Here is a 15,209-nt window from a genome sequence, read left to right as displayed (position 1 = left end):
GGATAAAAAGACTAATAAGCATTATGCTGAAATCTAGGCCTAAAGGTAGCATTTAACATCATCTTTTAAAGATAGTTTAATAATGGAAATAAAATTAGTTCACACTGATCAGTAAAACCAATCAAACTGTGTTGATTGCAGCTATTATGCCTATGATCGCAGCATGGTTAAGGTCATAAATCAATCTACTACTCTACTTACTTGGCTATATGTAACTATGCATCCAAACCATGCTATTAACACACTTCTAAGCATAAGTTTGCAGGGGTATAAAAAATTCTCACTATGTAAGTTGCTAACAGGAACAACTTAGTGAACATATCTGCATTTGTTAAACTTTTGCACAGTTCTCTTATGCCATCTTTTCCACACCATTTCAATCTCTCTTTTGGGATATCGACCCACTTTATTTTGTGTTCCTGGGTGATAACTTTGCACACTTCCTTCGTGTGCTGCCTTTTCACAGATGATTTTTAGAGTATTTAGTAGCTCCTTTGATTACTTAATAATTCCTTTGATTTTTTCATTCCTTTTTTTCTTTGTGCCTAAAGTCAACTGTTCCTGAAAACTTAACTTACTGTTAAAACAATCAGCAAGAAAGACAGATTAAAGGAAATGATGGAGCTAGATTTGTATAAACTTGGAGCTGGTGTACACTATATCTCAAATGTATTGCGTGGGCAGGGCTTTCACGTTTTTCTTTCCAGTTGTAGATTGAACACAGTAGTTACATGCTTATCATTCCTGCAACATGGCGCCAGAAGTATTCAGGAAGGGAAGGGTCATAGCTCAGTGCCAGAGCATCTGCACTGGATGCAAAAGCTCCCAGGGCTGCATCCCTGACATCTGTAGGTAAGGCTTAGAATATCCCCCATCTGAAAACCTGGAGAGCTGCTGCCAGTTAGCATAGACAATATTGAACAAAATGGACCAGTGGTCTGACCTGGTATACAGCAGCTTCCTATGTTCACAGTCCTTCCCTTGTATTTCATGTTGCAAAAAAACGCTAATTGTATTTCAAATCCTATTTACAAACATATGTGCACATATAGAGCAAGCAGGCTACAAATCTACTCCCTCTAGTAAGAATGCAGTTTTATAGTTGGCGTTTTATTAGGTAGCAGTAATGTACTGTGCCCCACACCAAGTTTTCTTCACACTAGCTTCAACAAAACCTAATGTAAAAATGAGGATAGAAAATTGAATCTAACTGTTAAGAAATAGTAGGATTTAGTTCTAAATTCACAGGTGCTAAGGTCATCAAAGGATAACTGGCTCTTGTCTCTGTGATTTATGTGAAAAATGTGGTGGCCTTTATTTCATCCAGAACAGAGCAGGTCCAATCAGCTTCTATCTCTAGAAGGATCCCTATCTCAGACTGAACTCTTTGTTCAGCATCCAACATCTTAAGCAAAAAAGAAGAAGAAAAAAGCAATGTACAAAGCCGTTTAGCAGAGTTTAAATAAATTGTTTGGGTTAAAAATTAACTTATGTGAAGTAATGCTGCCATTTGTGGACAAAGACAATTTCTGAAGTATTGTCTGAACAAACCAAAGCAGCCAAAAAAGTGGGGAAAGAAAATGTTTACCTATTTGGCAATGTCTGAAGAACATTAGTATGAGTGGATGGATTTGAACATGTAAGGTTTTCTTGTTAGGTTCTGATGTTGTTCTGCTTTCTCAATCTCACAATATGGAACATATATAACAGCACAAAAAATTGAGCATACCCAGAAGTAGATCAATTGCCTTTATAATAGAAAATTCTAAGGACAAAATGTTCCACCAGCAGATCAGATAAGAACCAAAGCAAAAATAAAAATAAAAAAATGGAATACATTCACTACCAATTTACTGCAGTCACCCATAAACTATTACAAGAACATTATGTATTGGGGTTCAAGCCAGCAAGCTATTAAAGAGGACTGCACTGATGTCCTCACTGCAACGCTATTGAAGCATTAATAAGTCCTCAGGGCATTGCATTTATGATGAAAGAGCCATCATCTAATCATATTTTCAAAAACATTTTGAAGGGACTATGCTCTGTCCCCAGGTTGGTTAGTTTTCTTGCTACATCTACAAAGATCACAATCTTTTCATATTTCTGTTCAGCCAAAACAGATACACATATATATTCCACAGTAGATGATGCTAAGCAACATTGTTTTGCAGGCACAGGATGTACTCATTGTCCCGGTTTGCTTTCCATGCTAATCTCTTTCTCTCTGTCTAAACAAAGAGCATATGAAATGTGCACAGATTAAAAGAATATGCTCCAAAGGGTCATTTTGTAGTGTTTTGGAACTAAGGGACTTTTGTAAAGGTACTAAAAGGCGCTACGGGTGAGCAAGGAACGATTTCAACCAACAAATTTAAATACAGCTGAATGTGTGGGATAAAACATGTTGGAAGTTTAAATATATTAGTAACTAGCAGATTTTTATACTTGTTCATTCTACTTGAAGAAAACATTAAAATTCACAAGTATTACTTGCTCTTTTAAAAGACACTAATGAACAACTGGACGGTATGCCTAATCAGCTAATGCTTTCACATCAGCAACCAACATTCTCCCCTGGGTAATGAAGAACTGCTAAAATTGAGGGCACATGCCAAGTCATACCCTTAATGATACAGTACATGGATGGAAACTCCCTGTGTTTAGTACATATATGTATCCAAACGTATTTCCTTTTGAGGTTTATATTATGGGAAATTGAAGGGGAAATGCAACTGTGCGCACTAAAGAGCTAAACTAAGCTAGCCATCCATGTCCCCCAAACACACACAAGGTAAGAATTCAGTTTGGGTTAAATCACACAGAAAATGGGTTGATGTTCTCAGCTTCATCCCTAGTGAGCATATTTGTCCGCATTACAATAAATAAATAATCAGTTAATAGTTATGAATCACTAAGTGCTAAGTACTTTTTTCCCTATTACATAAGCGTCAGGCATGCACAAACTCCAACCCAATTTGGAAGAAGCAGAATACTGGGGACAGGAACAAAATTACATTGGCAATGTACTTTCCCCCCCTTTTTCTTCAAATTTATGATTTTGTTCTGAAGCAAGGAAGAAATGTGGCATAGCTACAGCTCACCTACATTTTTTCATGGGCTGAAGAAATTGACTTTTCTATAAGGTATCATAATTTGTGTCCTAAAACAATTCAGCAGCATCATAAAACACACACACACAATAATTTCTGCAACAGCAAGGCTTTCTTGAATGCATTAGTGAAAGTTAGATAAACCTGATTCATCTGATTTAATACTGTTCGCAAAAGAAGTATCAAAGGTTACAATTCTAGGAACCAAGATACTAAAGACAGTGGGCAACAAAAGTAACTTGGAACTATTATGCATGAGTTTCTTTACTTATTGGGGGGGGGGAGAGAGAGAAAAAGAAATGCATCCCTTAGATAGCTCCAATCAAGTCCACTGTGTTTTTTCTATAATATCTTGATTAATGGAAGTGCGGTGTATTGCTTTTTAAATAGCTATGCTCATGCATTGTTGTTGTGTTATTTTACCTTGTGTGTAATTAGTTACATTCCAATCAAACTTACATTAAAAGCAATAAGCAGTAATTTCTACCTGTGCTGGTACACAGAACACCTGGGAGTCATTTTGCAGAATCTACAACTAAATCTCTCTTCATACTTTGCAATTTCACAGCAGGGCCCCAGGCTTTGCTGACATCACAGTAGCCAATAAGGTTTTCAGAGAAATGGGTCCCTTTTGACTTCTTGAACGAAAACAGTACCACAAGCTGGCACGTCAATATGTCAGGAAGTTGTTTTAGTGAGACCTATAGGAAACGGTGCCATCTCTCTCCTCCATTACTGATAACTGGAAGGAAAATGTTCAAGGAGAAAAGGGTTTCGTTTTTAAAAAGCTTCCAGAGAATACTTGGACGTAACACATGCTGAATTATTGTTACTTTCTGCTTATGGTCTATTAGCATTTAACGGCTCCAGCTCTCTACACATATAGAGGTTGTCTTGTGCTTAAGTTGCAACTCAAGAGATATGTCCAAACTATGTCCTCTGAGAACAAGCCTAAAACAATTTTACTATAAAAAAATAAGTGTTACTAAAAAATGGACTACAGAGCAACACAGAAACAAAATCTCACAACCGAGAAAAGCTTTACTTTCAATATTGGGGTAAATGAAATTCCCCTCCATCTGCTGTAAATATAGGTCACTTCAATAAGTAACGAAGAGGTCTGAGAATTTCCTCCTACCAGCAAAGTTATTCAGACATCTGTTAAAAGCCTGACTTGTTACAATGGGAGAAAAACTGGGAACTGCCTAGAACGTGCATTTAAAGCAATGCGCCCGTTTTACTGGAAATTTTAAATAGGTATCACCATTAACAAAAGTAATACATAAATTAAATACAGGCAAGAAATAATCCACAAGATAAAATAGTTTTGTTATAATTCCCTAGAATTGAGGCGGGGTGGGGGAGAGAAATTCTTGCTATAACAGCTCTGTTTAAACTTTGGCAGGCAGGAACAAGTTGGCAGAACACAACATGAAAAGAGTAAATATGTTTCATGGCATATATATAATTGAACATTCTTCAAATTCCTCAAATGGAAATGTCAATGCCATGGAAATCCTTGAAACGTGGATAGATAAGATAGATAAATGTAAATAAGCAAACCCAAATACCTTCTCCCACGACTCCACTAAAAAGCAAGAGAAAAAACTAAAACATTTCTGCTTTAGAGTTCTTTCCCATAAATCACCTTTCCAGATGTTAAAAAATCAGCTAAAACCTCTTTGCAAAATATGTACCGCACTGGCCTCATTCTAGCATGAACAATATGAGCTTCCCCTCCACACATGAGGAGTCTTGCTGCAGAGTCAGGCAATAACTGAATCCAGCTCACTTTTGAAAAGCAAGCAATATCAGTACTGAGCTGGGCTAGTTATACATAACTGTAAGAAAGGGAGCCATAAACTGGATAAACGTCTCTACAGGAGTAACAGGTAGCCTTGATGAGGTTTACCTACTTTTGAAAGTTTATGAGCATTCCCGCACTGAATTGTAGAAACATAGACACACACAAAATTGTATAAGCCTTTCTGAGTTCGGTAGGTCATGCTTCATTATGTTACATGTACTAGCCAATGGTAGCAAAACTATATTGCAGAAGAGCTTGAACGTTTTATGTGCAACTCAGTGGCATGATTCACATGTCATAACGTGCCAAACTATGACTTAATTGCAACTGTGTGAGCCCGCGGGGTAGGGGACTTCCAGAAAGGAACCTGCAGCTGCTCTGCTCTTTCGCGGTCCATTTTGGTGCTGATATAAGCCAAGGTTCTAATGGTTTAGCTCTCTCCAGACCAACCACAAGCTGTAACCAAGGTTTACCCTAACTTTTAGACAGTCCCATTGGTGCCCTCCAAGGTCCCCTCCCAGTTTTAAACTGAAGGTTTTAAATTTATAGTTTAAAACACTATTTTAAATTGTGTGGAGTTGCCTTGTTGTTGTTTGGTTGAGAGTGTTGCCAGTTTTGGAGGGGATGTTGCCTGCTTTTTGTCTCTTTTTTCACCTTTTTGCGGGGTGTATATAGGTGACTTGCAGGGAGCTCACAACAGTTTCTCAGATTTCCAGCCCGGGCCAAGTAAGTTGGGGATCCCGAGAGAGAGAGAGAGATAGAGAGAGAGAGAGAGAGATAGAGAGAGAGAGAGAGAGAATAAAAATCCTTCACAATAGTAAAGATTTAAAAATGATAATCATAAAAACTTTGAAAAACTGTAACCACATAAAGCCTAAATTTAAGGTATACAGTAAAATGATTTAAAGCTAAGTGTTATTTTCCATTACAGTGGTACCTTGGGTTAAGTACTTAATTCATTCTGGAGGTCCGTTCTAAACCTGAAACTGTTCTTAACCTGAAGCACCACTTTAGCTAATGGGGCCTCCTGCTGCCGCTGCACCGCCGGAGCACGATTTCTGTTCTTATCCTGAAGCAAAGTTCTTAACCTGAAGCACTATTTTTGGGTTAGCAGAGTCTGTAACCTGAAGCGTATGTAACCTGAAGCGTATGTAACCCGAGGTACCACTGTATTAGAACAGAGATCACTGATACTCTATTTTGTAGTCTTTAAGACTGAGCACTGTGTACCTACACATACATGTTCACTAGAATGAGGCAGAAAAAAACAAAATCAAAATCAAAACCTGACCTTCAATATCTTAAAATGCAATTTGATTGAATTTTCAAACGAACATCCAGGGCGGGTGTGCATTTTTGAAATAGTAGTTCGGTCTAAATAAACCTCCATTGCATTTTGAAGTCTATGAAGTCTATGCTACTTTGAACAAATAACTTTTTGCCTCACTGACAGTTAAGGAGAGTGTTAGGCCAGCAGGAAGGAACAAACCATTAGTCAAATACAGTCTACAAAGTTGGAGAACTGTGGTTAGTATAAACTTAGTGTAATGAAAAAACAACATATCCTGACTACAGAAGACTTTTGAAGCAAGAAATGCAAGGTGCAGGTGTGGGAAAGATATTATATAGACAGTTCTTTACACTACACTCCAGCAAAATGTCGTTACCTTGGACCGATACCAGCTTATTTTCCTAGTTTTGCATTCAGAAATTTTCAGAGCCATTTACTGGAACATGCTGGTTTTATTCTCCCACCCCATTTTTACTTTATGCTATACAGTATGCTCAAATATTTAGCTACACAAAGCACCTCAGCCTAAAGGTTCCAATAGCAACACCTTTAAGCATGTAACACATTTGCCTAACACAATAAGTCTTTTGCATACAAACATTTCTTTATAATAGCTATATGATATGTACAGTGGTACCTCGGGTTAAGTACTTAATTAGTTCCGTAGGTCCATTCTTAACCTGAAACTGTTCTTAACCTGAGGTACCACTTGAGCTAATGGGGCCTCCTGCTGCCGCCGTGCCGCCAGAGCATGATTTCTGTTCTCATCCTGAAGCAATGTTCTTAACCCGAGGTACTATTTCTGGGTTAGCAGAGTCTGTAACCTGAAGCGTGTGTAACCCGAGGTACCACTGTAATTTTACTGAGGCATATTGGCTATTTTACTCACAGAAACAAGAAATCCTGTAACAGAGCTAGCTAGGCAAATATTTTCAACCGTGCTGCTTTTAGCCATCGACAATGGACAGAGACAAAGACTCCAAAATAATGTGGTGAGGTGGGAGAAATTTCCAAGAATTTAGGAGAGACTTAACGTCTTTCTTTATAGATGAACTGCTAACGAACATGTCATCCTAAGAAGAGCCTGCTAGATCAGACCAATAGCTCATCTAGTTCAGCATCCTGATCTCACAGGATGCCTGATGCCTAAGGGAAGCCTGGACATGAATAGCACTTCCTCACCCACCCACCCAATTTTTACACTTAAAAAAAGCATCACTGCCCACAAATCATGACTGGCAAGACTCTCTTTATCTCTACAGGCTCCCAAGTTCCTTCTAGCTCTCTTTTCCTATTCCTGCGCCTGATCGTCATGGAAATATGCTATGTAGCATCATTTCCATAAGGATCTGACTGGGACAGGAAAGAAAGGAGGACTCTGGAGCTTATGGGGGCAGAAAGTCATGCTAGCTCTGATCAGTGACAAGACAAGCAGTTTATTTAAGTGTAAAAAAAATAGGACTGGGGGAACTACACTTAGCTGGCTCATTTACAAAGCAAGATAAGCTGCCACCCCAAATGCTGTGAAATTCTCTCTCTCTCTCTCTCTCTCTCTCTCTCTCTCTCACACACACACACACACACACTCACACACACAAAAACAACAGTGGAAATTCCTTCTTTCATAGATAGATGAATGGTCCAATAAAAATAAGAGGGACTTTTGACCCATCACTAGGAAACACACTTTTGTTGTTGGTGGTGGCATCTGTTTAACTCAAGAGACAATGGAGGAGCGCACTTTGTGGGGTTAAGTCAAACTGTTGGACAGTTGCTGTGCCTGCTGTGGTTGTAGAGAACGATACAGGAGAGACATGTTTTGTTGCAGCTGGGGCAGATGAAGTTACCCAGCTGTACTGCTGCAGATGCACATTTCTTCACTCTGTGCTCCTCCCAGCAGTCATTTCTCCTCAGGTCACTGCTGAGGGTACATAAAATGACTGTCTCCATGCACTGCGGTCATCTGCAAAGGATTCCCACACGGCGGGGTTGCTGTTGCCCGCCTTCATTGCCTCATGTGCAGACATCATTGTAACACGGACTTGGTCTGCTTGAACCAGCTCCCCATGGAGCACATTCTTGGGATCCTGCCATCTTTCATTCTGTGAAACACACTAAAGGATCAAGATCCAGCAAAGCCACTTGCCTTAACCCACACAGCATTTTGAACGTAGAAAAATATGAAGCATTTTTGAAGCTTCTGTATGTTTTACAGGTTGGTTCTACATGCAACCAGTTTTTAAGCCCATGTTCGTGAAAAGTGCCCCACATAATCTATTTAGATCAGCCTAGGTCTGGGTCTAGTTCAATGCAAACCAGGATTTAAGTTCTGCTGGATCAGTCATGAAAATGGAGCCGTCAGTGCTACCATTTCCACATTTGGTGCTACTTAACATGCGTCAAGAATGACAGCGGCAACAGCACCTCATTCTGAAGCCCTGGATTATTCTGCATCTGAATAGTGAATCCAGGAAATTTTGAAGTTTTGATGGAATAAAATAGTTTTCAAGGCTGAATGACAGTTCATTAAAGCATGTGGTAAAGACCTTGGACTGTACCACTTCTGAATATAGACAGAGTATAAATTTCTCCATATTTTAAAAATAGAAATATATATTTCATGCACGTGGAAGATGAGCTTTTTTAGAAGATACCACGTGCTTTACTGAACTGTTATGCAACCTTGAAAACTATTTTATTCCATCAAAAGTGCCTATAGGTTACCTAAAATTGTACCTTAAAGACCAACTAAGTCAGTTCTTGGTATGAGCTTTCGTGTGCATGCACACTTCTTCAGTGTGTATCTGAAGAAGTGTGCATGCACACGAAAGTTCATACCAAGAACTGACTTAGTTGGTCTTTAAGGTGCTACTGGAAGGAATTTGTTTTGTTTTGACTATGGCAGACCAACACGGCTACCTATCTGTAACTAAAATTGTACTTTAAACTAGTTTCCAAACCTCTGATTATTTTAGAAAGCTAACATTTCTTAGGTTGGCTCCTCTAAAAATGCATCAAAAGGTTTAGCTAGTAATAACTACTCAAAGCCTAGATATTTTTTTTAAAAAAACACACTATATTGTAACTCCACTGGGATCACTGAGGAGGATGAGGGGAACTATGACCCCAACGATATGGGAATATCCAATAAATTTTCTAAGTACAACAAACTAAATTTAGAAAATTGGCATGATTTCATGCAGGAAACCTTTCAAATATTAGCAATCCAAATGGAATCCACCCCCTCACATACAAGATATCATGCAAATCTGTCAGCAAGTGTACCTGCCATACTGTGAAGACATGTTTCATCGACCTTTTTTTAAATAGTGTTCAGAACCAAACTAATATTCTTCTAAGTAACATTTAGAGAGCTTTTTCCTATCAAAGGATATTGGCTTGGCTCCAGTACTAAATTCCTACTATCCTGGCATGTCTTCATCTTCTGTTGTTGTTTATTCTTTAGGTCTACTCTTGTGCCAAATTAAAAATGCAGAGGTTTAGTTCTGCCAGAAAATTCTGTCTTCCTCCTTGTTCAGAGCCAATCAATCCTCTATTTGCCCAGAAATATTGTGTAGTAATGAGATGAATGTGAACGGTAGAAAACTCTCCATAATATCATGAAGCAAAGTGTTATGTAGGGCTACCCTGACTGCCTCAGTTAGCCAATGGAAAGATTTGACACTTAAGCTGATGCGCCAAGACTTGAAACTCATTTCCCCTCCTCAGAAAACCCCCAAATCTGAAATAATTGGGCTCTTCCTCCTTTGAATTACAATCCAGAGAGGTTGTCTTAAATCCCCTTAATCTCTTTATAACCAACAGTTTTATCCCAACTTCCTCTGTGGGATACACCCACAAGCCCTCCACACCACAATTTAAGAACTCTGCCAGCAAGGAGATGTGAGCCACACACTATTTTAAACAGATTAATCAAATGCAGGAAGTAGCTCAGTCACTACAGCATGAGACTCTTAATCTCAGGGTTGCGGGTTAAAGCCCCTCGTTGAGCAAAATATTCCTCCACTGCAGGGGGTTGGACTAGATGACCCTCATGGTCCCTTCCAACTCTATAATTCTAAATTATATAATTCTACAACTAAATCATTTTCACAGTAGACTCACTGAAATTAATTGACTTTGGTCTATTGATGCCAATGGATCTTTCTTTGAGTATGAGAACATGCCACCCTGGGATCCTTGAAGAGGAAGGGTGGTATATAAATTTTATAGATAAAAATAGTAGAATAATTTTAATTTTTAATTTTACTTTCTCTACATCTACAAAGATATTCAAAAATTCATTACTCTTGCACATTGCAAAATGTGAACCCGGGGTCCTTGGAAAGAAAGGGCAGGATATAAACTGTATAAAGAAATAGAAAAATAAAATACAAAACATTGACTAGTACCCTGGATAATTATTTTTTTAACCAACTCTAAATCTACAATATTTAGAAATTCATTACTTTTACACATCACATTCTCTCTCTCTCTCTCTCTCACACACACACACACACACACAAACACACACAGAGAGAGAGAGAGAGAGAGAGAGAGAGAGAACTCTTTTCAAGAACATAAATTAAAGCATCCAACTTGCAAACAAAAGGTAAAGTACCCCTGGACGGTTATGTCCAGTCAAAGGCGTTTATGGGGTGCGGCGCTCATCTCGCTTTCAGGCCAAGGGAGCCAGCATTTCTCCACAGACAGCTTTCCGGGTCATGTTGCCAGCATGACTAAACCGCTTCTAGCTCAACAGAACACCATGATGGAAACCAGAGCACAAGGAAACGCAGTTTACCTTCTCGCTACAGTGATACCTATTTATCTACTTGCGCTGATGTGCTTTCGAACTGCTAGGTTGGCAGGAGCTGGGACAAAGCAATGGGAGCTCATAACAGGATCCAATTAATGTAAGCATTCAAGTAACAAGAATATGTTGGATTTAGATAAAAGTACTGGATTATGTATATGTATTCAATATCATGGGAACAGCAGGCGATCATACTTGGAGCCAGACCAGATGTGATAGCAGCCGTGATCATGTTTACACATAGGAGGTGATGTCTACTGGTATAAAAGAAATTTATACCAAAAGAGAAACCCAGATCAGGAGAACTGAACTCTACCTCTATTGCTCTCTTACCAGTCTGGCTCTAATACTAGAGGTGATCTGATCTGTGTCTTCAGGAAAAAACGGCGGTAAGGTGGAGTGTGTCCAGCTTCCCATCACCTGTACACCCAACTTTATTGCACAAACAGATCTATTTATGCCCTGCTTTCTGTGAACACACACAGCTGCCTTTATCACATCTCATGAGGACCCCCTCATACTTTTACAGCTTTTCACATTTGCACAGTCAGAGCACATTATATGTTGGTCCGTAGACATATATCTAGATTTCTAATTTTTTAACCTAATTGACATCTAAACAGCAGGTTTAGAACCGAATTGGAAGGAAAGGTCACCTGCCTCATTTTGGAACCTTCATGCCTTCTTCTTCAAGTTCAAATACAGAGATAAATAGCTGGTCATAAACCATGGAAGAGGTATCTAGTGGCCAAACTAAGGATTCAAAAACATATAATTCATTTCAGTGATAAGTGTATTTAAACATTTCTGTCACAAGTACCTTGAAATATGGCTACATTAGCACATGAAAGTACCCTGATAGCCTGCTTTCAACAGTAACACGAGTGCTGTGTGAGAAGCATGTAAGGCTGGTGGTCAGCACCTAGACAAAGATTCAGGTTAAAGATCAGAACCAAGACACATGCGTGTCTTTTGGTATTTTGTTTTTAAATCATCTTAACATAGTTTTTAATGTTTTACCCAACAGTTTTGGATCGGGACAATTCTTTTTAAAAAATAAAGTGAAAACTATTTGAATTCTCTCTCTCTCACTCTCTCTCACACACACACAAAATGCAGAGGGCAGGGGAAGGAATCTGTTGTATAATATGTATTGTTGACATTTTCTTGCAACCCAGAAATATTAAATTATAGCAACATTGCACAATACTAAAATGGGAGGAGAGAACCTAATGCATGCTTCCAGATTTTTTAGGATTATTCACCAATTCCTTCTGGTTGTGAAATATAACACTGTATTCAATGTTAGTTTCTTCAGACCTCATAACTGAGTGCTAAATGATTCACATACTTTGATTTGGAGTCAAACGTACTACTCCCCCCCCCCCCAATTATCATTGATAATCCAAGAGGAAAGGCAATCTACAAATACAATACAAAACTTTATTAAAGATTTTCCAAGCAGCTGCAAGAATAAGGATGCTTTTGTGATGGCAACGTCACCTAAATATATTTTTTTAAATATTACAAAATGAATTTTACCAAAGGCTTTGGTAAAAGTTTTGTTTCCTGAAAAATGTTGCTGAAAAATCATAATGGCTGTGACTTCTGCAAACATAGCAGAATTCTCAGTTTCTCTAGTTTCCTAAAGAATGTAAAAGGCCGCTGTATAAATAATTTATCATTATATAACCTATTTTAATAATGCACTTAAAAACAAAACTAAAGGCATTTCCTATTTTAAGTACATAGGACTTTTTTGTATGTTTGGAACAGCATGTTTTTGATTATTTAAAGATAACGTTCTAAGCTACATCTGAGTCACATAGCTACCATATTTTAGCAAACCACAACAAAAAGTACCTTATATTAACTATAGATGAGTAGTCAGTGAGTCAGAGAATACTTAAAAAGGGTTGGGGGTGGCAAAAGACAAGAGTCAGATATAAATGTTTTATTAGAGTTTTAAAGTTCAAAATATAGATAAGACTGAATTGGAGCACAAGACCAACAGACTCTTTTGTGGCTACAGCTTTCTCTCTTTATTGGATTGAAGTCTAACATACAGAAGGAGTGCTGGAACATAGTCAATGGCAAGAACCAGAATATTCAACAACAACTTAACGTTTATTTTTATATTTGAGATTTATGGTTAGAAAACTATTTACAATTGTCACCTCAGTCCCACCACACCCCTCTAAGACATTAACAAAATAGTAGCCTCACCCAAAAATTGTAAATTTGTGGGAAGAGACCAGTCAGACACTGCTATGATATTGCCAGCAAATATGTTTAGAACAGGGGGAAACTGAAACCCAGAATAGTGCAAAAGCTTTGTCACCAAATAAAAACGGCAATATTTGCACTGTCAGCTGGACATCATCCAGCAATAGACATAAAACTATGGAGAAGCTAAGAGGGAATCGTGTCTTAAATTACAACTAAATAGTCGGGAATTGCCTTGCACCAGCAACTTAATATGCCAACTGTAAGACAAATGCAACTTTTCTCATCTGCAGAAACTATTTCTGGGAATCAGTGTAATACAGCGCTACCATGCTTAAAAAAACATATTGGTTTGACCCTCTGGGCCATTTTAGGTAGGGCTGCCATGTGTCCCGGACATAACCGAAATTTCAAAGGTAGAATTGACATCTGGGTGGAATTTCTGAAAAGCAGTGTTTTGTCCTGCACCTTAGGCAAGTCAATCAAAAAATTGCTTTCTTTGGCATTTTTGTAAAGAAAAGCTCAACAACTTTCGGGGTGTCCTGGTTTTTACTTTTTGAAATATGGCAACCCTATTTTAGGCATAACAATCTCTTTCCCGTTCTATTATACAGTGGTACCTCGTGTTACAGACGCTTCAGGTTACGCGATTTCAGGTTGCGCACCGCGCCAACATGGAAGTACCGGAAAAGGTTACTTCCGGGTTTCGGCAAATCGTGACCCGCACATGCGCAGACACGGTACTGCGGGTTGCGAACGTGCCTCCTGCACAGATCACGTTCGCAACCCAAGGTTCCACTGTACCAAGAATTAGTGTGTGCTGGGAGCCAGTGTGGTCTAGTGGTTAAGAGCGGTAGTCTCCTAATCTGGGGAACCGGGTTCGCGTCTCTGCTCCTCCACATGCAGCTGCTGGGTGACCTTGGGCCAGTCACACTTCTGTGAAGTCTCTCAGCCCCAGTCACCCCACAGAGTGTTTGTTGTGGGGGCGGAAGGGAAAGGAGAATGTTAGCCGCTTTGAGACTCCTGAAGGGGAGTGAAAGGCGGGATATCAAATCCAAACTCCTCCCCTGTGCTCTCCATCCCCTTATCTCTAAGTTCATGCACCAGAATTAAGGACTTCCAAGACTTGCTTGACTATAGCTTCTTAATAGTTCACAATTAGGAAAGTGTGGTTTAATCAAAACAAAATAATAAAAAAATTCCTTCCAGTAGCACCTTAAAGACCAACTGAGTTAGTTCTAGGTATGAGCTTTCGTGTGCATGCACACTTCTTCAGATACCAATCGCAAGCCATAAAGTATGTATGTTTTCCCTTTTGATGAGGGCAGTTATTTCAGCGACTGAGCCGCTTACATAGCCAGGCCCGGATTGAGCAAGTGCTTCCATGCACTTCCATGCACCCTCTCCTCCACAGTAGCCTCACATCTAGCTAGCTGGGCATTCTGGCAGTAGCTCTAAAGCTACATCCTTTGAGTCTTCATCCAAGCACACTTCAGGCCCTGGAGCAGCGCAGAAACCTGACACGGTAGTAGTGGTGGACCTGCTGATATACTAATGTAGCAAATGTAACAAATAAACAAATAATTCAAGAGTGCAAAGGCACTCTTATATATATATATGGTCTTATATATATATATGGTCTTATATATGGACCCAATAATTAACATATCAAATTATTGTAATATGCTGTATGAAGAGATGCCCTGGAAGAATGCACCAGCCCAATTACTAGGTTTATTTGGTCCAAGAATGCATGTCTGACACATTTGAATTTACAGATAGGTAGCCGTGTTGGTCTGCCATAGTCAAAACAAAACAAATTCCTTCCAGTAGCACCTTAAAGACCAACTAAGTCAGTTCTTGGTATGAGCTTTCGTGTGCATGCACACTTCTTCAGATACACTGAAACAGAAGTTTCCAGACCCTTCTATATAGTGAGAAGGTGGGGAGGGGTAT

At 39.0% G+C, this 15,209-nt stretch overlaps 1 protein-coding gene across 15 annotated transcripts in view; it reads right to left on the bottom strand.

Annotated features, from left to right (window-relative positions):
* The window catches only part of ZBTB20 (zinc finger and BTB domain containing 20), a 633,941-nt gene that overhangs the window by 438,604 nt on the left and 180,128 nt on the right, over positions 1–15,209 (bottom strand). The gene's annotated exons all lie outside the window — the stretch shown is intronic.

This window comes from Podarcis erhardii, assembly GCF_964252035.2.
Source record: "Podarcis erhardii genome assembly, chromosome: 4".
Taxonomy (NCBI): Eukaryota; Metazoa; Chordata; class Lepidosauria; order Squamata; family Lacertidae; genus Podarcis; species Podarcis erhardii.
This window is presented reverse-complemented; position numbering and strand designations above follow the sequence as displayed.